This window comes from Ovis canadensis, chromosome 4 (assembly GCF_042477335.2).
Source record: "Ovis canadensis isolate MfBH-ARS-UI-01 breed Bighorn chromosome 4, ARS-UI_OviCan_v2, whole genome shotgun sequence".
NCBI lineage: Eukaryota > Metazoa > Chordata > Mammalia > Artiodactyla > Bovidae > Ovis > Ovis canadensis.
The window spans coordinates 18026286-18051900 of NC_091248.1; positions in this window are offsets into that span (position 1 = coordinate 18026286).

The window sequence follows — 25615 nt, forward strand, 5'->3', positions numbered from 1 at the left end:
CTGAGAAATGTTTATGCAAGTCAAGAAGCAACAGTTTGAACTGGACATGGAACAACACACAGGTTCCATATAGGAAAAGGAGTACATCAAGGCTATATATCGTCACCCTGATTATTTAACTTATATGTGGAGTACATGAGAAATGAAGGGTTGGATGAAGCACAAACTGGAATCAAATTGGTGGGAGAAATATCAATAACCTCAGTTATGTAGATGACACCACCCTAATGGCAGAAAACAAAGAGGAATTAAACAGCCTCTTATTCCTGACTTTAGGGGAAATGCTTTCAATTTTTCACCATTGAGGATAATGTTTGCTGTGGGTTTGTCATAGATAGCTTTTATTATGTTGAGGTATGTTCCTTCTATTCCTGCTTTCTGGAGAGTTTTTATCATAAATGGATGTTGAATTTTGTCAAAGGCCTTCTCTGCATCTATTGAGATAATCATATGGTTTTTATTTTTCAATTTGTTAATGTGGTGAATTACATTGATTGATTTGCGGATATTGAAGAATCCTTGCATCCCTGGGATAAAGCCCACTTGGTCATGGTGTATGATCTTTTTAATGTGTTGTTGGATTCTGATTGCTAGAATTTTGTTGAGGATTTTTGCATCTATGTTCGTCAGTGATATTTGCCTGTAGTTTTCTTTTTTTGTAACATCTTTGTCAGGTTTTGGTATTAGGGTGATGGTGGCCTCATAGAATGAGTTTGGAAGTTTACCTTCCTCTGCAATTTTCTGGAAGAGTTTGAGGAGGATAGGTGTTAGCTCTTCTCGAAATTTTTGGTAGAATTCAGCTGTGAGGCCTTCTGGACCTGGGCTTTTGTTTGCTGGAAGATTTCTGATTACAGTTTCAATTTCCGTGCTTGTGATGGGTCTGTTAAGATTTTCTATTTCTTCCTGGTTCAGTTTTGGAAAATTGTACTTTTCTAAGAATTTGTCCATTTCTTCCACGTTGTCCATTTTATTGGCATACAACTGCTGATAGTAGTCTCTTATGATCCTTTGTATTTCTGTGTTGTCTGTTGTGATCTCTCCATTTTCATTTCTAATTTTATTGATTTGATTTTTCTCTCTTTGCTTCTTGATGAGTCTGGCTAATGGTTTGTCAATTTTATTTATCCTTTCAAAGAACCAGCTTTTGGCTTTGTTGATTTTTGCTATGGTCTCTTTTGTTTCTTTTGCATTTATTTCTGCCCTAATTTTTAAGATTTCTTTCCTTCTACTAACTCTGGGGTTCTCCAACTCTTCCTTTTCTATTGCTTTAGTTGTAGAGTTAGGTTATTTATTTGACTTTTTTCTTGTTTCTTGAGGTATGCCTGTATTGCTATGAACTTTCCTCTTAGCACTGCTTTTATAGTGTCCCACAGGTTTTGGGTTGTTGTGTTTTCATTTTCATTAGTTTCTATGCATATTTTGATTTCTTCTTTGATTTCTTCTGTGATTTGTTGGTTATTCAGAAGTGTGTTGTTCAACCTCCATATGTTGGAATTTTTAATAGTTTTTCTCCTGTAGTTGAGATCTAATCTTGTCCACTTTCACCGCTACTATTCAACATAGTTCTGGAAGTTTTGGCCACAGCAATCAGAGCAGAAAAAGAAATAAAAGGAATCCAAATTGGAAAAGAAGAAGTAAAACTCTCACTGTTTGCAGATGACATGATCCTCTACATGGAAAACCCTAAAGACCACCAGAAAATTACTAGAGCTCATCAATGAATATAGTAAAGTTGCAGGATATAAAATCAACACACAGAAATCCCTTGCATTCCTATACACTAATAATGAGAAAGTAGAAAAAGAAATTAAGGAAACAATTCCATTCACCATTGCAACGAAAAGAATAAAATACTTAGGAATATATCTACCTAAAGAAACTAAAGACCTATATATAGAAAACTATAAAATACTGATGAAAGAAATCAAAGAGGACACTATTAGATGGAGAAATCTACCATGTTCATGGATCGGAAGAATCAATATAGTGAATATGAGTATACTACCCAAAGCAATTTACAAATTCAATGCAATCCCTATTAAGCTACCAGCCATATTTTTCACAGAACTAGAACCAATAATTTCAAGATTTGTATGGAAATACAAAAAACCTCGATTTGCCAAACCAATCTTGAGAAATAAGAACGGAACTGGAGGAATCAACTTGCCTGACTTCAGGCTCTACTACAAAGCCACTGTCATCAAAACAGTATGGTACTGGCACAAAGACAGACATATAGATCAATGGAACAAAATAGAAAGCCCAGAGATAAATCCACACACATATGGACACCTTATCTTTGACAAAGGAGGCAAGAATATACAATGGAGTAAAGACAATCTCTTTAACAAGTGGTGCTGGGAAACTGGTCAACCACTTGTAAAAGAATGAAACTAGATCACTTTCTACACCCCACACAAAAATAAACTCAAAATGGATTAAAGATCTAAATGTAAGACCAGAAACTATAAAACTCTTAGAGGAGAACATAGGCAAAACACTCTCCGACATAAATCACAGCAGGATCCTCTATGATCCACCTCCCAGAATTCTGGAAATAAAAGCAAAAATAAACAAATGGGATCTAATTAAAATTAAAAGCTTCTGCACAACAAAGGAAACTATAAGCAAGGTGAAAAGACAGCCTTCTGAATGGGAGAAAATAATAGCAAATGAAGCAACTGACAAACAACTAATCTCAAAAATATACAAGCAACTTCTGCTGCTCAACTCCAGAAAAATAAACGACCCAATCAAAAAATGGGCCAAAGAACTAAATAGACATTTCTCCAAAGAAGACATACGGATGGCTAACAAACACATGAAAAGATGCTCAACATCACTCATTATTAGAGAAATGCAAATCAAAACCACAATGAGGTACCACTTCACACCAGTCAGAATGGCTGCGATCCAAAAATCTGCAAGCAATAAATGCTGGAGAGGGTGTGGAGAAAAGGGAACCCTCCTACACTGTTGGTGGGAATGCAAACTAGTACAGCCACTATGGAGAACAGTGTGGAGATTCCTTAAAAAATTGCAAATAGAACTACCTTATGACCCAGCAATCCCACTGCTGGGCATACACACCGAGGAAACCAGAATTGAAAGAGACACATGTACCCCAATGTTCATCGCAGCACTGTTTATAATAGCCAGGACATGGAAACAACCTAGATGTCCATCAGCAGATGAATGGATAAGAAAGCTGTGGTACATATACACAATGGAGTATTACTCAGCCGTTAAAAAGAATTCATTTGAATCAGTTCTGATGAGATGGATGAAACTGGAGCCGATTATACAGAGTGAAGTAAGCCAGAAAGAAAAACACCAATACAGTATACTAACACATATATATGGAATTTAGGAAGATGGCAATGATGACCCTGTATGCAAGACAGGGAAAGAGACACAGATGTGTATAATGGACTTTTGGACTCAGAGGGAGAGGGAGAGGGTGGGATGATTTGGGAGAATGACATTCTAACATGTATACTATCATGTGAATTGAATCGCCAGTCTATGTCTGACGCAGGATGCAGCATGCTTGGGGCTGGTGCATGGGGATGACCCAGAAAGATGTTCTGGGGAGGGAGGTGGGAGGGGGGTTCATGTTTGGGAATGCATGTAAGAATTAAAGATTTTAAAATTTAAAAAATAAAAAACTAAAAATTAAAAAAAAAAAAAGATATTCCTGTGATGCTGGGAGACCCAGTCAGAGAGACAGGAGGGGAGTGCACCTACCTCAGTCAGATGGCTAGGGCACAGTCCAGCTCCACCACCACCATCGTGGCACTGGATCCCAGCAGCCAGAGGTGGTGTCAGGAATACAGGGCTCAATGATTTTCACAGAATTGTATGGAAACAGACACAGAATTGAAACACTTCAACAGGACTCTAATTCATAATGAATTAGACCATTTAAATGCAACTCTGCTGAGATTTTCAAACTTTCTATGCTTGCTATTTATTTTTAAGCCCCACATCTTTACCAGATTTTATGATGTAAGCCTTTCCTTCATTTCTATTCAACTCTATGCCTTTCTCTGGACTCCAACTGTGTTTTCTACTTTTTTCTGTTGAAAAACATCATTAAAAACATGAATAAACAGCAAGAGAGCTTACAATGTTGTCACAAAACTTTATCTGAGCATACACTGGAAGCTGTAGCTTTGAACAGCAGTCAAGGAATTCTGTATCGTCTTTGGCCAGTATAAAATCTGTGACTGTTTAATTGTCATTTGAAAAAAATGCATGGAGGTATGACAACTCTTTCTACATTAAGTTATAGATTGAGTGCATTTCCAATTAAAAGTCTAATAAGATACTTTATGAAACCTAACAAAATGATTCTTAAATTCATTAATAAATGAATAAGACTATTTAATGTATTCTGAAATAAAAAAAGAATGTTAATGATAGACTAAAGATATTGCCAGATATTAGAACCTAACATATATCAAGAGTAATTAAACTTCATTGAAGAGCCATAGAACTCAGAAAAAAATTATTGAAAAATGTCAATTATAAACCAAAGATGATATGCACAAAATAATGAAGAAAGCCTTAAGCAAGAGGTTCACAAAGAAACAATATCCAGCGTTTATTCTTAAAATAACTGGAGAGAAGCACGATGCAGGAATATTGTGAAAACAAAACGTAAACATTGGAGATTCATCTCTTCTTTCTGAAACAGTAAGAAAGAATAGTGAAAGTGAAGTTGCTCAGTTGTGTCTGACTCTTTACGACCCCATGGGCTGTAGCCCACCAGGCTCTTCCATCCATGGAATTTTCTAGGCAAGAGTACTGGAGTGGGTTGCCATTTCTTGATTTTATTTCTTTAAAAAGACTAGCTATGAGAGGATGGGATGATTTGGGATAACAGCATTGAAACATGTATAATATCATATATGAAACAAATCACCAGTCCAGGTTCAATGCATGATACTGGATGCTTGGAGCTGGTGCACTGAGACGACCCAGAGGGATGGTGCAGGGAGGGAGGAGGGAGAGGGGTTTAGGATGGGGAACACGTGTATACCTGTGGCGGATTCATGTTGATGTATGGCAAAACCAATACAATATTGTAAAGTAATTAACCTCCAATTAAAATAACTAAATCTTTAAAAAACAGATAAATGCATATATGTAAATAGGATAGTTTTTTAAGTTGGAAAATTCATCCTCAATAATTGATCTTGACATTAGGAAATGGACAAGACTCAATCTTGTGTAAGTTGAGTCTTTTACATCAGACTGAAAGTACAGATCATGTGTTGGTAATACCTCTTCTTCCTTTCTAGTTTGTAGTAGCTACACAAAGGAGGATATGAGTACCTGTGCTATCAAGAAAATTAAATTATATTTGGACAGAAAAAAAAAAAGACTAGCTACGATGTGGCTCTAGGAAGACAGAATATAAACTATAACAAAGATTATCTATTTACTTATCTACCATCTGTCTGTGCATGAGAAAAATCTAAATGACCAAAAGTTAGTACATCTATTAATGTGTTAACAAATGCAAATGCTGAGACGTAATTGGTTTCTTTGGAAGGCTTTAATACCATTTTGAAGTCATTAGTCTTTACATATTTACGTTATATTTAGAAAGCAATACATTTGTAGCAAGAACTGTATAAATAGATCTAATCAGAGTTCCAGGGCCAAAGCACTCCTTGCTTTAAAAATGTTATATTTTCACTGTACTTTACATATTTTATATTTTTCTCAAAATTTGCTCTTTTCTTGGAAGATTAAGAACAAATGCACACACAGTTGTCATTTTTTAATTCCTGGTACTGAAAATTTCTCTATGTGTAGTCAAAACGAAGAAGCAGTTTGAAAATTTGTGGATATAGACTTAGAAACTATGAAAGTGAAACCATCAAAAATAAAACCCACTTAGGGTACAGAAGAGTGAGGACAGTGAGGTGCAAGGAGGTGACTTTCCCCTCTGCTGCAGCAAGCCTGAAAGCCAAACACAAGCATGGGCCTCTGAGTTCTGCCTTCTAAGAGTTCACCTAGGGATCACGTCAGTCCTAATGCCTCTCTGCTCCCTTCATCGGAGCCATTCATCAGCCAGGTGGGACTCCTGCCCCCAAAATGGACATGAGGCCAAGGTCTCTGTCCTGTTTTCTGCTTTAAGTCCAGCCACTACTATATTCATTCAGGGAGACATAGGGCTTATGTTCCCATGTTTAAGGAAACCAAGAAATCGAAGGTCCTGAATGTGCTTTGCTGCCTCTGGGCTCCTGTCATTTCCCTTATTTTGTATGTATCATTTTGATTTAATTACAGTGTAATTTATGTCAAGCTTCACATAAATTGCACGTAAATCATAAACAGAATGATCTCAGGGGATACTGGAAGGGCTGGGCCAGCAGAGCCTGTGTAAGAAAAATGGCTTATTAGAATGAATGAAAACATTCAGAGAGGATAAAGGCAGAAAAGCTGTGTTTTCGTCCATTGTACAGGAGTTTGTTCTGGCAGTGTGGCCAGTGTCTGGGGTGATAGTGTGCATGTGGAAAAAGGCTATAGAAGATTCTCTTCAGTCCCCAGCTACCACTCTGGAGATAGTACAGGTGCACATGTTAAATTAAACCACAGGAACGTAATCAGCAACATCTAGGTGAAAAAATAAAAAAGACGACAGCAGTGTTTCTAAATGTGGCAAAGCACCAGCTTAACCTACGTGCTCAGTTTTAATTCCATTCATATACAAATATATAAAATCCCATATTTGGATAGTCAAATGGCTGAAAATGGTTTCTAAACACTTATTCTTTTCTATTGATTCTAATTTAAAATTTAATATAATGCAGGGAATTCTATAGCAGTCCTGTGGTTAGGACTAGATGTTTTCATTGCCTGGGCCTGATTTCAATCCCTGGTTAGGGAACTAACATCCCATTGGCAGCAAGGCAAAAAAAAAAAAGAAAAAAATATATATATGTATATATTTAAAAATAAAATTTTACATAATGCAGGTTTTAAAATATTCTGAGGAAAATGAGAATAATGGAAAATATTTTTAATTTATGCAGAATTTGAATTGTGCAAGGCTAAAAAAATTAATTTATATATGAGAAAGTAAAATGTTTTTCTCATAATAGGCAATACTGACATTATTTTCAAAGGAAATAATTTTAACATATTAGTTTTAATATATATTAGTTACACTGTCTTTTAAATTATCTATAATATTCACTTGGTGTTTCTCCAAATAAAATGTGCATTATTTTATATTTCTAACTTTTTGTTGAAATAGATATATAAACTTTAAAAAAGATGACTATAAAATTATGCAGATGTTTCTATGATGTTGGATTTTTAGTTCTTTATTTTTGATCTATTGAAAAGTTGCTCAGTTGTTCAGTCATGTCCAGTTGTTTGTGACTCCAAGCACTGCAGCCAGCCAGACTCCTCCATCCATGAAATTTTCCAAGCAAGAATACTGGAGCAGGTGGCCATTTCCTTCTCCAGGGGATCTTCCCAACCCAGGTATTGAACCTGTATCTCTTGCATCTTCTGAATTGGCAGATGGGTTCTTTACCACTAGCACCACCATATCTTGAGACAAATTACCTTGAGTAGAATTATTGTATTGGGAAAAATTAAATGACTTATTTCTTTAACTCCGGAAATAATGTTTCCTCTTTCTGAAAGAATTGGGATTTTTATAATTGCCCTAATAATTTAATCATTCACCTGGAGCTTGTAACATTTAATCATTCACCTAGATTATGTAACACTTTAAAAAATTTAAAGATTTAATTCAAGGAACATCTATGTTGAACCTTTGTGTACAAAGCAGTAAGGCAGCTATAGAGAAGTCCCTGCATATGCAACAGTACTGACATTGCCCTTGATGTGCAGATTCTCCACCAAATATTCACATTTTGGATTTCTTCAGGATCAATCCTGATCCTTCACTTCTCTGCTCTTGGTGAAATCTCCCCAGTGTAAGCTTATTTGTGCACAGGGGTTCTTTGGCACAGACACATGGACAATCAGTTCTCATTATCTGTAGTAGTTGTGTTCTGTGAACTTGCCACAGACACTGAATCAGCGACTACTGCACCATTATTATTTCTAGGGAAAATGCAAGGTTAGGTTTCTGTAAGCCTGTGGTCACATTATGTCAACTAGTCAATTAAATATATAAATATATATATATATAGAAAATATTTGTTCCCATTGAGAGACATTTTTTAAAGATATATACTGTTAATACATTAGCATCAAACTCACAGCCAACAGCACTATAACTCATGCCTGAAATAAGTTTATCCATCACATATTTTCTTTGTAAAATACATCACAGCCTTCTTGCTCTTAGTGACCCTGAATATATGCTATTTAGCACTATACTTGGGGGCCTTGTTTTTTTTAGCAAAACCACCCAAGAAAGCACAAAAATGTGAAAATGTGGATCTAAATATATCATAAAAAGGACAGTTTTTTACAGTGTGAGTGCTGAAACAAGAAAGCAAAGCACTACGTTGTTCAAACAGCCATGAGCACAAGCATGAGGCAGAAATGATATTTTAAAAAATATTTATTTCACTGTGTTGGGTCTTAGTTATGGCACACATGATCTTTTGTTGCAGTGTCCAGACTCTGGTCATGACTCACAGGCTTAGTTGCACTGTAGCATGTGGGATCTTTGTTCTCAGATCAGGGATCAAACCCAAGTCCCCTGCATTGCAAGGCTGATTCTGAACCATTGATTTTTGCCACTTCACGCACATCTGGAAAGTCTGTGAAAGCAAAACAAGTACTGATTTTGGCTTCAAGTTCATAAGTAAATTTCAGTGAATAGGTAAATTCCCAAATATAGAATCCATAAATAATGAGAAGTGTCAGTCTGTCTGTCTCTCTCCTTCCTTTCCTCTGAGAGAGACATCAAGATAGATATAGATGTAGGTATCAGATCTATCGATCTATCTAATCTGTCTAATAGGTGCATCTGTCCATCTATCAATCTATTGATATTATCATCTATATGTGGAGAAAGAGAGGAAAAATATTTGTCTCCATTTCAGCTCATCATTCACTAAGTGTTTAATGACTATATACAGTTATCTAAAACTGAAATCATGAATTTCCATCTGGATGTTTCTTTCCATTCTGAGAAACTAGCAACATCATCAGTCTCACATGGCAAGGCAGTGAAATTGGAAGCCATCTGATACTCAACTTTCTTATTCCTACATAGCAAAAGTCTGTCTTATTGATGATACCTTCTAAATACTGTCAGTCTGTCTATCCTGTCATTACCACTGCTGACACTGAATATACACCAAAGTGGCCTCGCCTGGTTACCTACAATGCACAATATGCATCCTCCAGTTTGTTATCTACACAAACTACTGAGTAAACTTTTCACATTTTAAAACACAAATTAGATATATCTCCTCCTTCAATCCCTCCAAAAAATTATCATTAATTAAAAAAAATCCCCTCTGGCATCACACAGGATCATTTCTTTTACTTTTCTTTGATTTTCTTTCATCTGACATTGATGTGTCTTGGTGCAGTTTTCTTTTTCCCCCATATTCATCCTACGTAGTATTCTCAGGGCTTCTTGAAGCTGTGGTTTGGTGTCTGACATTAATTTGAAATTATTTTTATGTTTGGTTCAAATATGTCTTCTACTCTTTTCTCTCTTCCTTCTACTTCTAATATTCCCAATATGTGTGCTTTTTGTGGTTGCTTTATGGCCCTAGAAGCTTTCTTCTTTCAATCTGTGTTCTCTTACCTTTTTAGTTGTTAAGAATTCTATTAACATATCATCGAACTTAAACATTTTTTCCTCAGCTATATCCAGTCAACTAGTAAGCTCATGAACGGCATTTTATTTTGGTTATAGTTTTTTTTTTTTTACCTCTCATATTTGTTTTCATTTATTTTTTTTAGGATTTCCATCTCTCAGCTTATCATTCCCATCACTGTATGCTGTATGCTTTATCTATTAGAGCCCTCAGTGCATTAATCAGTTATTTAAATTCCTGGTCTGATAATTTTGACATCCCTGTTTGTCTGATTCTGATGCTTGCTCTCTCTCTTCAAATTATGTTTTTGCCTTTTGCTATGCCTTGAAAGTTTTTCTTGACAACTGGACACAATATTCTGGGCAAAAGAACGGCTGTAAATAGGTCTTTAGTAGTGTGGTGTTATAGAGTGAGTTGAGGGGTAGTGCTCTATAGCCCTACTTACACACACAGAGAGAATTATCCATTTTTTGTGTCAGGCTTAAAGCCAAAACTCTAAATTTGACACAAACAAGATGGATAATTCTCTATGAGTGTGTTTTGTAGATTTACTGATTCATTTGCATGTTACCAGAAAGGCACCTAGATTCTGCTCTCCAAGGGAAATTATTGTTTCCTGTTTCTTGAATTCTTTCCAAGGATATTCTGAGTGGATACATAGACACATCCTTCTTGTTAGCCAAGGATACAAACATTGTTGTGCATCTTGCTTTGTTCTGCTGATATTTTAAATTTTGTGAGTTATTCTATGTCAGAACATTTAGTTATATTAAATCCTTTTAACTGATGTGTTTGGGCTTCCCAGGTAACACAGTGGTAAAGATTCTGCCTGCCAATGCAGGAGATTCAAGAGACTCAGTTTCAAACCCTAGGTCAGAAAGATCCCCTGGAGTACGAAATGGCAACACTCCCCAGGATTCTGACCTGTGGAATTCCATGGGCAGATGAGCCTGGTCGGCTACATGTGGTCCATGGGGTCACAAAGAGTTGACATGACTGAGCAATTGAGCATACACACACATAGTGTAGCACAGAGAATCATGGCTCCATGTACTCAACCAGTCTCGTAGGTGCCAAAAGTCATTTGTACTTTTTACAAACGTTTGACAGTATGGAAGGAAATGCATGAATGTTCCTTGTGCATGCTCTCTTGTGTACCTATGCAAATATATCTGTGGCAATTCTGTGCCAAGAAAGCAGATGTCTGATGTTTATAGGCACATAAACGTGTCTTCCTGAGAGGTCCTATGGTGGGTGGGGTGGGGGGAGCTGGCAATGTGCTAGCTGTGCTATTAGAGCTCCTGTTTCCTCACCCTTCCACCAAAGCTTCACAGTATCTGACCCACCCCTGCCCAAGACTGGCCACCTATAGCACAGGCATGACAGCCTCGATCCAAAGATAGGATGTGATCACAAGCCCCATGCCATATGGAATCCACAGTCTCTTAGCATCTCATGTATCAGCTCTGCAGTGTCCCTGCAGGCCCATGTCTCCAGCATCTCCAGGTTCTTGGACTCATCCCTCTGGAGCATCCATATAGGTTCTGAGGGGGCTCGGTTGGCCAGCCTCACTTCCTTGATGAGGAGTTCCAGCTTGGTACCATCCAGCTGCTCCTTCTGCTTCTGTTCTCATGAGAGTGGTTTGGCCTGAACCCTTTCCTCTAGGATGCAGTTCTGCAGTCAATTCTCCCTGTCCTCCTCAGTCTCTTCATCTTCTCCTAGACACTTGATTTTCAGCTCTTTATCTTCATCGTCCTTGTTCTGTCTTTTTCTCAAAAACCTTCATCCACAGCTCCTTTTCCTCCTGCTTGAAGTATCTGAGTTAACTGATCCTGAAAATGCTTCATCCCTGCCTCCCTTTTGTTTGGGATAAAGACTCCTGTCATGATTCGAACTCATTTTAATGAGGTTTTCTGAAACTTGCAGTTGGAACCATCCTGAAATCTAACATCAAGAGTCAGAAAAAGGTTTTTAAAGAGATGCCATCACTTGAATTAGGTAATCAGCTGAAGGAGGCTATGATACACCTAAATCAGGCTCTGGAGGAAATGGACCTGACTGAGCCAGTGAGGTCGGTGAATGTATGGAATGTCCTTCCTTGTGGCACAAGGTCTGGTTCTGAATAGCAAGCAGGGTATGGGCCTGTGCCCCGTGTTGCACAAACTTATCTGAGAAAAACCAGGCTTGAACAGCAGTTCCCAAAACAACCACCACCACCATGGTAGCTCCCAAGAAGTTGAAAGATTTTCTCTGGAGGAAGAAGTCATGAGACAAAAAGAATAACAACAGAAAGAAAACAATGACAGCTTTGAAGCCTTTCAAGAAAAATGAGCTAACAAATGGCAGGGATTTTAGGAATGAGGCTGAGCCAAAACCAGAAATAATAAAGGCAGGATTGATCCAGGGACTCTGACAACAGAAGCCCTGATCCACCCACTATTGATTGGTGATGCACCTCTGACCTCTGAGAGCAGGGAAGAGTCTAATGGAAAATTGAAAGTTGCCGCAGGGCAGTCAAGCAGGGTTGGAGACAACACAGTGTCCAGGTAATGTTCAAGCATTCTTGTGATATAGAAATGGAGGACAGTTCTTGTGAGTTTAGAAGCAAGGATCTTAGTCATTTGTTATAATTATTTAGTACTAATAATTTATTTTCAAGGGAATAGATGCTTATTAAAATTCAAAGCAATATTTGTTCTGAAGTTTAGCTTTCACAAAATAGTGATGATAACATAAGGTTTCATATTGTCATTTGGCCCCAACTTATAATATTTTTATTTATTAAAATAATGTAGTTTGATATTAAAGATATTTACAAGATCTTCTCTAACTTCCTCATCCTAGAACACAGGTTGATTTTTTTTTTTACCTGTTACTCTCAATTCACCACCTATTATGCAACTTACAGATCTATAGTCACTTTGTGTGATCCAGTTGAATTTTTCTTTTTAACCAGCTTTGCAATAAATACATCTTGACACGTGTGCATTTTGAAACTTGTGTCATGTAAGAGTTATAACATTGTTTTTTTTTTTTATTTCTCTCATTTCCAAAAATGATCTTGTGAAACTTCTTATAATACAGTGCTTTATTTCCAAGGGACTACTTTGTCAGGAAAATTCATGGATGAAAGTCATTAAACTATCTATGTTATATAGTCTCTCTGGGTTGATATTATAACCTAAGCATGAGAAATTTGGTGAATTACTTTACAACTTTCCCAACACCAGATATTAGATTATAGAATATTTGATTAATTAATTTATAAGAATGCCACCTCCATATTTATTTAGGTCATACCTGAATGGTCTAGTGGTTTTCCCTACTTTCTTCAGTTTAAGTCTGAATTTGGTAATAAGGAGTTCATGATCTGAGCCACAGTCAGCTCCTGGTCTTTTTTTGTTGACTGTATAGAGCTTCTCCATCTCTGGCTGCAAAGAATATAATCAATCTGATTTCAGTGTTGACCATCCGGTGATGTGCATGTGTAGAGTCGTCTCTTGTGTTGTTGGAAGAGGGTGTTTGCTATGACCAGTGCATTTTCTTGGCAAAACTCTATTAGTCTTTGCCCTGCTTCATTCCGCATTCCAAGGCCAAATTTGCCTGTTACTCTAGGTGTTTCTTGACTTCCTACTTTTGCATTCCAGTCCCCTATAATGAAAAGGACATCTTTTTTGGGTGTTAGTTCTAAAAGGTCTTGTAGGTCTTCATAAAACTGTTCAACTTCAGCTTCTTCAGCATTACTGGTTTGGGCATAGACTTGGATAACTGTGATATTGAATGGTTTGCCTTGGAAACGAACAGAGATTATTCTGTCATTTTTGAGATTGCATCCAAGTACTGCATTTTGGACTCTTTTGTTGACCACGATGGCTACTCCATTTCTTCTGAGGGATTCCTGGCCGTAATAGTAGATATAATGGTCATTTGAGTTAAATTCACAAATGCCAGTCCATTTTAGTATGCTGATTCCTAGAATGTCGACGTTCACTCTTGCCATCTCTTGTTTGACCACTTCTAATTTGCCTTGATTCATGGACCTGACAGTCCAGGTTCCTATGCAATATTGCTCTTTATAGCATCGGACCTTGCTTCTGTCACCAGTCACATCCACAGCAGTGTATTGTTTTGCTTTGGCTCCATCCCTTCATTCTTTCTGGAGTTATTTCTCCACTGATCTCCAGTAGCATATTGGGCACCTACTGACCTAGGGAGTTCCTCTTTCAGTATCCTATCATTCTGCGTTTTCATACTGTTCATGTGGTGCTCAAGGCAAGACTACTGAAGTGGTTTGCCATTCCCTTCTCTAGAGGACCACATCCTGCCTAGATCTGATCGATAGAGTGCCTGATGAACTATGGAATGAGGTTCGTGACATTGTACAGGAAACAGGGATCAAGACCATCCCCATGGAAAAGAAATGCAAAAAAAGCAAAATGGCTGTCTGGGGAGGCCTTACAAATAGCTGTGAAAAAAAGAGAGGTGAAAAGCAAAGGAGAAAAGGAAAGATATAAGCATCTGAATGCAGAGTTCCAAAGAATAGCAAGGAGAGATAAGAAAGCCTTCCTCAGAGATCAATGTAAAGAAATAGAGGAAAACAATAGAATGGGAAAGACTAGGGATCTCTTCAAGAAAATTAGAGATACCAAGGGAACATTTGCAAAGATGGGCTCGATAAATGACAGAAATGATATGGACCTAACAGAAGCAGAAGATATTAAGAAGAGGTGGCAAGAATACACAGAGGAACGGTACAAAAAAGATCTTCATGACCCAGATAATCACGATGGTGTGATCATTCATCTAGAGCCAGATATCCTGGAATGTGAAGTCAAGTGGGCCTTAGGAAGCATCACTACAAACAAAGCTAGTGGAGGTGATGGAATTCCAGTTGAGCTGTTTCAAATCCTGAAAGATGATGCTGTGAAAGTGCTGCACTCAATATGCCAGCAAATTTGGAAAACTCAGCAGTGGCCACAGGACTGGAAAAGGTCAGTTTTCATTCTAATCCCAAAGAAAGGCAATGCCAAAGAATGCTCAAACTACTGCACAATTGCATTCATCTCACATGCCAGTAAAGTAATGTTCAAAATTCTCCAAGCCAGGCTTCACCAGTTCATAAACCATGAACTTCCAGATGTTCAAGCTTGTTTTAGAAAAGGCAGAGGAACCAGAGTTCAAATTGCCAACATCCTCTGGATCATGGAAAAAGCAAGAGAGTTCCAGAAAAACATCTATATCTGCTTTATTGACTATGCCAAAGCCTTTGACTGTGTGGATCACAATAAACTATGGAAAATTCTGAAAGAGATGGGAATACCAGACCACCTGACCTGCCTCTTGAGAAATCTGTATTCAGGTCAGGAAGCAACAGGTAGAACTGGACATGGAACAACAGACTGGTTCCAAATAGGAAAAGGAGTACATCAATGCTGTATATTGTCACCCTGCTTATTTAACTTATATGCAGTGTACATCATGAGAAACACTGGGCTGGAAGAAACACAAGCTGGAATCAAGATTGCCAAGAGAAATATCAATAACCTCGGATATGCAGATGACACCACACTTCTGGCAGAAAGTGAAGAGGAACTAAAAAGCCTCTCGATGAAAATGAAAGAGGAGAGTGAAAAAGTTGCCTTAAAGCTCAACATTCAAAAAAAGAAGATCATGGCATCTGGTCCCATCACTTCCGGGAAATAGATGGGGAAATAGTGGAAACAGTGTCAGACTTTATTTTTGGGGGGCTCCAAAATCACTGCCAATGGTGATTGCAGTCATGAAAGTAAAAGACACTTACTCCTTGGAAGAAAAGTTTTGACCAACCTAGATAGCATATTCAAAAGCAGAGATATTACTTTGCTGACTAAGGTCCGTCTAGTCAAGGCTATGGTTTTTCCTGTGGTCATGTATGGATGTGAGAGTTGGACTGTGAAAAAGGCTGAGGGCCGAAGAATTGATGCTTTTGAACTGTGGTGTTAGAGAAGACTCTTGAGAGTCTCTTGGACTGCAAGGAGACCCAACCAATCCGTTCTGAAGGAGATCAGCCCTGGGATTTCCTTGGAAGGAATGATGCTAAAGCTGAAACTCAAGTACTTTGGCCACCTCATGCAAAATGTTGACTCATTGGAAAAGACTCTGATGCTGGGAGGGATTTGGGGCAGGAGGAGAAGGGGACGACTGAGGATGAGATGGCTAGATGGCATCACTGACTCGATGGAGGTGAATGAGTGAGTTCCGGGAGTTGGTGATAGACAGGAAGGCCTGGCCTGCTGCCAATGATGGGGTCGCAAACAGTCGGACACGACTGAGCGCCTGAGCTGAACTGAACTGAACACCTCCATATTAAATTAATTTGCACTGCTTTCTGTTGCTGAAAGATTTCCCGTAATCCCCAAATTCATCTTCTATCATCTTGGTATCTGTTTATCAATCTACCTATCATTGATCGATTTTGAGTATGTGAATCATCTGTTATGTGAAAATTTAAGCTGCTGTCTTTTGAGGAATTGCATCCCTTGTGTTTGCATGTCTGTGCAGTTTTGCCCATCACTCAGTTTTGAACTTCCTGAGTCACGCTGTGTTCTTGACAGAGTTGCCTCCTGCCCGCATGTACCGGGATGGCTCTATTGCTCCAGTAACTGACAGCTGCACCAAACGTGGTGCTACATATCATCAATCCCTCTGCTGCTTTTTGCCATGTCCTTTTTTTAAAATTAATGTTTGTTGGAGTATGTGTGCTGGGTGTGCTCAGTTGCTTCAACGGTGTCTGACTCTTTATGACCCCATGGACTATAGCCAGCCAGGCTCAAAAGAGGTGGACAAAGGTCCCTGGGATTATCCAGGCAAGAATACTGGAGTGGGTTGTCATTTCTGTTGTATACTGTACTGTAGTCTCTACCCTACAGCAGAATGATCCAGCCATACATATGCAAATATTCACTTCCTTTGGGACTTCCTCCCCATTCAGAAGACTACAGTGCTTTGAGTAGAGTTCCCAGTGCTATCCAGTATGTTCTCATTAGTTATCTATTTTATACATGGTATCAATAGTGTGTGTGTGTCAGTCTCAAGCTTCCAATTCCTCCCACTTCCCCTCTTTCCTCCTTAGTGTCCATACATTGCTTTCTACATCTATGTGTGTACTCCTGCTTTGCAAATATCATCTATACCATTTCTCAAGATTCCACATATATGTATTAATATAAGATAAATGTTCTCTTTCTGACTTACTTCACAACAGCTTTTTATTTGGAGAGATTGATTCATTTTCATTTACTGTCATACTTCAGTCTTATATTTACTTCAATTTAATTGAAATATTTACTTCAATCTTATATTACAGATTTTGAATCATATATATTTTTATTTCTTTACAGATCCCATTATTTTCATACAACAGAGCTACAACTTTCTGAATAACATTTGGAAAATATTAATATTTCTATTTTAAATATTCAAGCAGTTTGCATAAGTGATTCTAATTAATTCTCCCCAAAGGCAATCATAAGAAGGCACTATATAATGCATATTTTGCTAGAGAAAATAAGTATCTGTTTGTGCAGATGGCCAGTGAAAAATACACTCTTTGAGTCTAGAGACTCTCACTGTGGGATCTCAAGGCAACCATGTCACAATTCAATTAAGGGCCTGGAAATGCAGATTTAAACCAACAGGCTAGGGGAAAATTTTTACCTCACTCCAATTTTATTGCATAGCAATTTATGAAAGAGACTGAGTAGTTTATATTTGCATTAGATACTTGAATTTCTGTATCTATAAAATGCCTGCTTATATCATTTGCATTTTTATACTAAATTACAGTCATTTTTTCAATTGATTTATAAGAGTTATTAGTTCATTAAGAAATTTAAATTATTTTCTGTCCTACTGATTGTCAATAATGTTTGCATTTTTGCACCTATTTTTGGAATTGGTATATATTCTTATAAATTATACTCAATCAAATTTGTCAATCTTTATTTTATTAATTAGGGCTTGAAAATTTCATTAATATAAAATTTGGAATGATAATTTTATAAATTTAATATAGAAAGGGATTTTATGAAAATATGTGTGAATAAATAATAATTGCCTTTTAAAATTTAATAAAAGTTGTATCTCTCAGCAAGAATAACTTGAGATTCATCCCAATTTATGATATTATAAAAAAGTAATAATAATAATGACTATCATTTATTAATTCTAAAGTAGGTATAGGGAAAGGAACTTTATATAAAATATAGTTTAAAAAATAGCCCAATACAATATATATTATTGTTACCATTACACAAATACAGGTATTTGAGGCCTAGAGAGATTTAAAATTTTTGTTAAAATAATGGAGGAGCTAGAGTTAAAAATAAACTACTTGACTACGGAACTTCTTCCTTAAGCCCTTATATTACACAGCACTATCTAACTTTTAATTAAACTTCAAAATATACTTGTGTTCAAAATAGATATTTAATGAAAAAGATATACTGCAATTTGTTTCAAACTTATATGGTACATATATTTCTAAAGTGTTATGAAATGTTCATGGGAGCATTGATTTTTATCATTTCCAGGCACAGAAAGTGTGCCAAATGTTCATCTATTTAGTTTATATTTACTGAAGGACAGACACTAGGATATACAGAGAAGGTGAAAAATAATTTTTTTAAAAATGGTTTATGGATAAAAAAACAAGCTCAACATGGCTCATGGAACATACTTTTCATTTGTAGGAAATTTTGAATAATGTACGAATTCAGGAGTAAAAAGCACTGTGAGTTACAAGGAAATTTATCTGGGGTGATGCAGATCAGGTCTCCATGGCATCACTGCTGCAGCTCCCTAATACCTAACTTTTATTTCCAGTCTACACCTGAAGACTGATGCTGGTCCCTCATGGCTGGTCCTGAGGATTTGGAACCAGCTATGGCCAGAGGATTGTGAAGACAAGCAAAGTGTGTTTTCACCAAGTTAGAGAATTTAATAACTAGTATGAGACCCTGAACTTCCTAGGTGGTTCATTGGTAAAGAATCTACCTGCCAATACAGGAGATCCAGAAGATGTGGATTCAATCTCTGGGTCAGGAAGATCCCTTGGAGGAGGAAGTGACAACCCACTCTAGTTCTGTGGACAGAGGAGCCTAGTGGGCTACAAGTTCATGGGGTCATAAAGAGTCGGACAGGACTGAGCAACTGAACACACACATGAGACCCTGAATATTTCTTATTCCATAATGAATCTGTTGCCTAGAGTGACTAAAGACAGAGCCTCCTGCTGGAAGAAGATACAGAATGTACAGTAACCTCCTGTGGGAGCTGTTGTTACTGTGGCAACACCTATATCTCCTCTGTCCTGACTGGTAAGGCCTGCCAGCTTCTCAGAACGTATGATTATGACTAGTTTCATCTTCATGTCCTTTATCTTCTGAAAAGTGTTTTGCTTGTTATCACTGGCCTTCTCTATAAGTTTTGAGACTTCATGAGGGTGTAGATCAGACATAGCAGAGTATTTTTCTGCTGTGTCCCCAGCATATACATTTCATGACTTAGCACAATGAATAATGAATGAGCAGTATAGATTTGCTTACTTTCTTTACTGAATGAAATCACATAGCATGCAATGAAATAACTCCTCAGATAGTATTAGAAAGACCTGAATTTTGATATAAAATACATAACTTATAAAATGTATTAAATTTAAAGATTGAGGGCAGAAGGAGAAGGGAGTGACAGAGGATGAGATGGTTGGATGGCATCACCATCTCAATGGACATGAGTCTGAGCAAAGTCCAGGAGACAGTGAAAGACAGGGAAGCCTGGCATACCATAGACCATGGGTCACAAAGGGTCAGATATGACTTATTGACTGAGCAACGATAATAATACAAATTATATTTGTATATAATTTTATAATTAAAATTACATGTGCTTTTTCACTTTACTGGACACCTGAGACTAAAATGAGGCAAGCTTTTATTTTGTATCATGGCATGGGATAGACAGCAAATACCCTGTGTGAGGTGTCAGATTCCACCAGTCTGGAAGCCCTGTCCCTGTTGAAATACACTCAGGAACACCAAAACTGTCTAAATGTGCATATTCACAATCACAACATTAAATAGTATTTTTTTCAGTATTTATTCCCATGTCCTCATCATAACTTCCCTCCAACCGAACATCAATTTCCCAAACGATGAACATCCACATTCCAGATTCACCCTGAAAGGCTGAAGCCTGCAGCACTGTCAGCTGTGTGTAGGCCAGGTGTTTGAAATACCAATCACCTCAGTAACACCAGAACAGGCCTGAGCTCTGGACTACAGAAGCTGTTTCCCCTAATGTTGTGGGAAAGAGGTAATGCATGCACCTAGCTGCAGGTGGTGGAGAAGGAAACGGCAACCCACTCCAGTGTTCTTGTCTGGAGAACCCCAGGGACGGTGGAGCCTGATGGGCTGCCGTCTATGGGGTCGCACAGAGTCGGACACGACTGAAGCGACTTAGCAGCAGCAGCAGCAGTAGCTGCAGGTGCGGCAGACAAGGCACAACGACCCCAAGTTGAAAGCTTTTGTTACTGAAACAGCACTGGGATTTTTTCAGAGCCGTGCTTCTCTGTACTAAAAATCTATCCTTATACTGTTATGTGGGTCAAAGTATGGCAACTTGCCAATAAACTGGGGCCTGTGGCATGGATAGGATTGATTGCCTAATGGAAACTTGGACAGACTCCATGGCCCTGCTGGCCAGCTTGTCAATTACCTTTCATGGTGAGCCACTTCTCTTGGATAAGTGACCCTGTGTCTCTTTAGCAAAAAAACGCTCATATCACATAAACATATGCTTAGTTTTGTGATTTGGGCTACTCTGTATTCTTTTACCTACAAACCAAAATAAATTGCTCAGACCTCATTAAAAAAAGGTTAGCATTTCTTTTAAAGGTTTAAAAATCGTTTTGTTTTCACAGCTATAGATCCGTTTGTTTTGTTGTTTAGGTGCTCAGTCGTGTCTGATTCTCTGCAAACCCATGGACTCTAGCCCTCCAGGTGCCTCTGTCCATGGGATTTCCCAGGCAAGAATACTGGAGTGGGTTACCATTTCCTTCTCCAGAGCAATAACTTCATATGTTGGCACCTTTCTTTTTTTCTTTTTTTTTTGTTAGAAGTTATATAAAGGTTTTTTTTTCAAAAATATTTTTATTACTACAAGATTGAGATTTTGACTGAGGAAAGTTTAGCTCTTTTAAGCATAAAATAGGAAACACTGTAAAATTAGGATTTATCAAAACAATATTTGGAGTTTTAAGGTATGGTCAACCATGAGATTCTTAGAATTAGCTTTATTTTACTAGACTAGTAAATGAAATAGGTGCAAGTAAAAATAGTCTCACAAATTACCCTTCAATTTCCAGGTATCTGTAGTTATTCAAAATTTATCTAGAGTCTGAATTAATGATGATATAATCTGAGATGCTTTAGGATGTATGGAAATTAAACTTCCAGCAGGGTAATATTTTGATTGACTAAAGCCTTCCTCATTATTTATTAATTCAGCAGCTATTTGTGTATCTTTTCTGTACCCATCATTTTGCTGGTATTAGAAGAGAAACAAAGAAGCATGGTATATGAATCTTGGTTACCGTTAGCTTAGAATATACATAGGACAATGATGCTCTCCTAGTACCATAGCATTTGGAGACAAAAGTATGTAGCATAGAAGCAGAATAGGAAGTAGGGGGCTGGTGGCTCTATCTCACAGACCTGAACAGCCTGATGGTCCATGCCTGCTACTCAAGTTTCCCTAAGATGCAAGGAATACTGTCCTGGGCTTTCTATCTGCCTGGTGGTGGCAGGCAGTATTGAATAGGGATGCAGGAAAAAAAAAACGTGGTAATAGAAAGGGAAATAAGCAGGGAGAATTTTTGCAACTCAGAAAAAAGACAATCCTATTTTACTCCAAAAAGAATCTAAGAACTTAATTTAAATCAAGGTGAAAGAAAGAGAAAGGGAGGAAGGGATGAAGGAAGGATGGAAGGGAAGAAGGAAGGAAAGAAGAAAAGAAATTGGAGGGTTAAAAAAGTTGCTATGATTTATTTAATCACAAAAGTACTGGTGGTCATGCTATGCTTTTTCATGCTTAATGAATAGAATTCGTAAAGAGAACAATCTTCATTAATTTAGCTTAATATGATCATATCATAATAAATTAATATCAGCCCACAAGCTTTAAAATGTATTTCTCCATATGGTTTAAATGGAACCACATCTCATTGGCATATGATCATTATAAGAATCTATGTAACTAAGACATCTAAGGAGGATTTTATAAACATCACCATACAATGTTCAATTTCTATTCTGTCTTCCTCACATTTCCAGCACCTAGTCAATTTATGTGGCCTCGTTACAGTAACCTGAGAGATACCCCTGGATGCCTCACTGAAATGAAGCAATGGGACCACTGTTGTGGACTTAAATATTTTCTGTGATATTTTATGGTCATGGGACAGAGATGTTCATCAATAGCATATGTACTTTTATACATGCTAAAAATGGTCACAAAGCACCAATAATGGTTAACATTTGCAAATGGACCTTGGGAAGCTCTAACAGTTCACTGCAGTAATTTATAATTTTTTACAAGTTTTATTTCAAAGCATTTTTCTAAACAATAATACTGAGAACACTTGTCAAAATCTCAGACTTGTTATAAGTGAAAATATATCATCTTTTACTACTAAGCATATGCTTTTAAATGTTATCCAATATCCAGGAAAATACCAAATACCATGTTCTACTTTCAAAATAATGTTATCTTATACCTTTGATGGTTGCAATTTGAGAAGATATAGGTTTCTAATCAAGTCTTTTAAGAATAACATTTACCCCATAATATATGTTTAATATAACAGAAAGTAAAGGAAAAAGGGGGGGGGTATTTTCAGAATCTTAAGAACCTAATTAGTGTAACAGTTAAGATATGTTTTAAAGCAAAAGCAAAGGTAACTTTCCAAATCTTTCATAGTAAGGTATACTGTGCTATTCTGTTTCTAAAATATATGGTTTTGGTTTTTTAGATTATAAAGTAAATTTTCATTTACTTTCACAGATTTGTTTCTTTTCTTGAGGAGAATTTATGATGCTTGAATAGATCAATAGTCCTTGGAACAAAAATTCTATATTTGTCCAGAGTACATGAACAGAGAGACACAATAAATAAGAAGTGCCACCATGAGACTCATTCCCTCCCCTGTGGGGACCTTAGGCATGCCTTGCCTTCGGCAAAACTAGGAAGCAGCCAATTTCCATGTTTCCGTCCAGGAACTTGTGGTTGAGGCAGACTTTTGACCACACTTACCCTTTGTCCCACAAGACCAGACTCCCAGGAGGGAGGGAGGCACTCGGCACCCCAGATTTCTTTAGTTTTAGCCTGTGCTCTGAACCGATGCCCAGTTTCTTGCTTGTGTGACAATACCTTGGAATATCTCTGACAAAGGGCTTGTCTACTGATGACTAATGAACCGGGGAAGTAATCTTTTCTTGGGGGTTCACATATGGCAGAAACTTTCTAAAGTTCTATAAAGCCCCCCAAAATCAACATCAATTGGTGATTTTCAAGAATCTTAAAAAAAGAAATATTCAAAATAATTGTAAAACAAATCTGACCACAACTGAAAACCCAGAGAGGCAATTTGGATGGGCACAGAGATGCCTTCCTGAAGGCAAAGCTACATTATTTTCTTTTTCACTGTAAGAAAATGTCTTTATTCAATATGACATTCTAGGTGACATTCTCAACTGCCTTTTCCTGAGTAACTTGAAAAGTGTGCAGATAGATTTTAAAATCTGTTCCCTCATCAGGGCCCAAGTTAGTTTTAGAAACTAAATTAGATTGTGTAGAGTTAAACTAGTTTCTTCACTGCAGGATTTTTTTTTTCTTTTTACAGGATTTAAGCAAATAAAGCACTGTGCAAAGGAAATATTTCATGAGACAGTTTTCAAAAGTTCATTTATTGTGCATTTTATGTGTTCATGTGTATGTGTGTTCTTGTGTATGTGTATATGTATATGAGTGGTTATGCCATCAGTGAATATCTCACAGATATGATTTTCTGTGAATTAGGGAGCAATGAGCTAAGATCTAACTAGATACAGATTTATAAATTTTTCATCTCATATTTAGTTTCTATGATCCATGCTATCTCTGTATTACTAACATGCTGATGAGGAAAGTGCATGTTAGAAAACTCATGTCTCCAAACAATGTGCCTGCTGTCAGGTCTTCAGGAGAACATGCTTCAAAGGATGATTTTCAAGTAAGTCGTGAGTGGAATTAAGTAACTTGGAAATCTAAGGACACAAACGAATCATACAGGAGCCGTGAGAATAAACATTTTTGACTGGAGAATGGCATTCATGTTTGTGGATACACATCTGCTGCCTTTCTTGATAATGGTACTTCTGTTTATTATAGAATGGGGGCTATTATGGAGATGGATTCAGGGCTAGGGTAAGGAGGATGAGTTATTATTGATAGAGGTTTGATTGCAAGAAGAGTCACTCTTCAGGACTGGACTTGTAACAGCACAATTGACAGCCAGTTTGCTGATACAGAAGATGTAAATGAAAGAACCTCCAATGATCCTGGGTCTAGACTGGCCTGTCTTACTTCATCCCTTTGGATTCCCACAAAGATAATGATTATATAATAAAGCATCACTGCACTGAAAATAGAAGAATGAATTTCAGAAAATTCAAAACAGTAGAAAAGGCTTCATTTGGCATAGGTACGATTTTGCATTTCTCTGATAGACAAGGAGCACATTACTGTTGTGACTCTACCATCTTCTTCTTTTTTTATTTTTTCAACCTGTGCTGAGCAGTGAAGCTCTTATATAAATTAAAAATGAGGATTACTGTGTGTAAAAAGTAAGCAGAACCCTATGGAGCCTCCATGGGATAGAATCCACATCCCATATCTTCCATCTGCCCCTTTTCTGTAGGAAAACTTGAGCCTCCTAGGCTTTCCCCAAGTTCCAAATAGCAAATTTAATTAGAGATGTGAGAAAATGCAGGAAGAGAGAAAAATAGTCAAATAAGACAATATAATAATAGTATTGTCATTTAACAAAGTCAGATGGTCAATACCGAAATCAGATTGATTATATTCTTTGCAACCAAAAATGGAGAAGCTCGATACAGTCAGCAAAAACAAGACTGAGAGCTGACTGTGGCTCAGATCATGAACTCCTTATAGACAAACTCAGACTTAAATTAAAGAAAGTAAGGAAAACCACTAGACCATTCAGGTGTGACTGAATCAAATCCCTTATAATTATAGAGTAGGAGTGACAGATAGATTCAAAAGATTAGAGCTAATACACAGAGTGCCTGAAGAACTATGGACAGAGGTTCAGGACGTTGTACAGAGGCAGCGACCAAGAAAATTCCCAAGAAAAAGAAATGCAAAAAGGCAAAGGGATTGTCTGAGGAGGCCTACAAATAGTTGAGAAAAGAAGAGAAGCTAAAGGCAAAGAAGAAAAGGAAAGATATACCCATTTGAATGAAAAGCCCCAATGAATAGCAAGGAAAGATAAGAAAGCCTTCCTCAATAATCAATGCAATGAAACAGAGGAAAACAATAGAATGGGAAAGTCTAGAGATCTCTTCAAGAAAATTAGAGATACTAAGGGAACATCTCATGCAAAGATGGGCTCGATAAAGGACAGAAATGGTATGGACCTAACAGAAGCAGAAGATATTAAGAAGAGGTGGCAAGAATACACAGAACTATACAAAAAAGATCTTCACGACCCAAATAACCACGATGGTGATGTGCTTACTCAC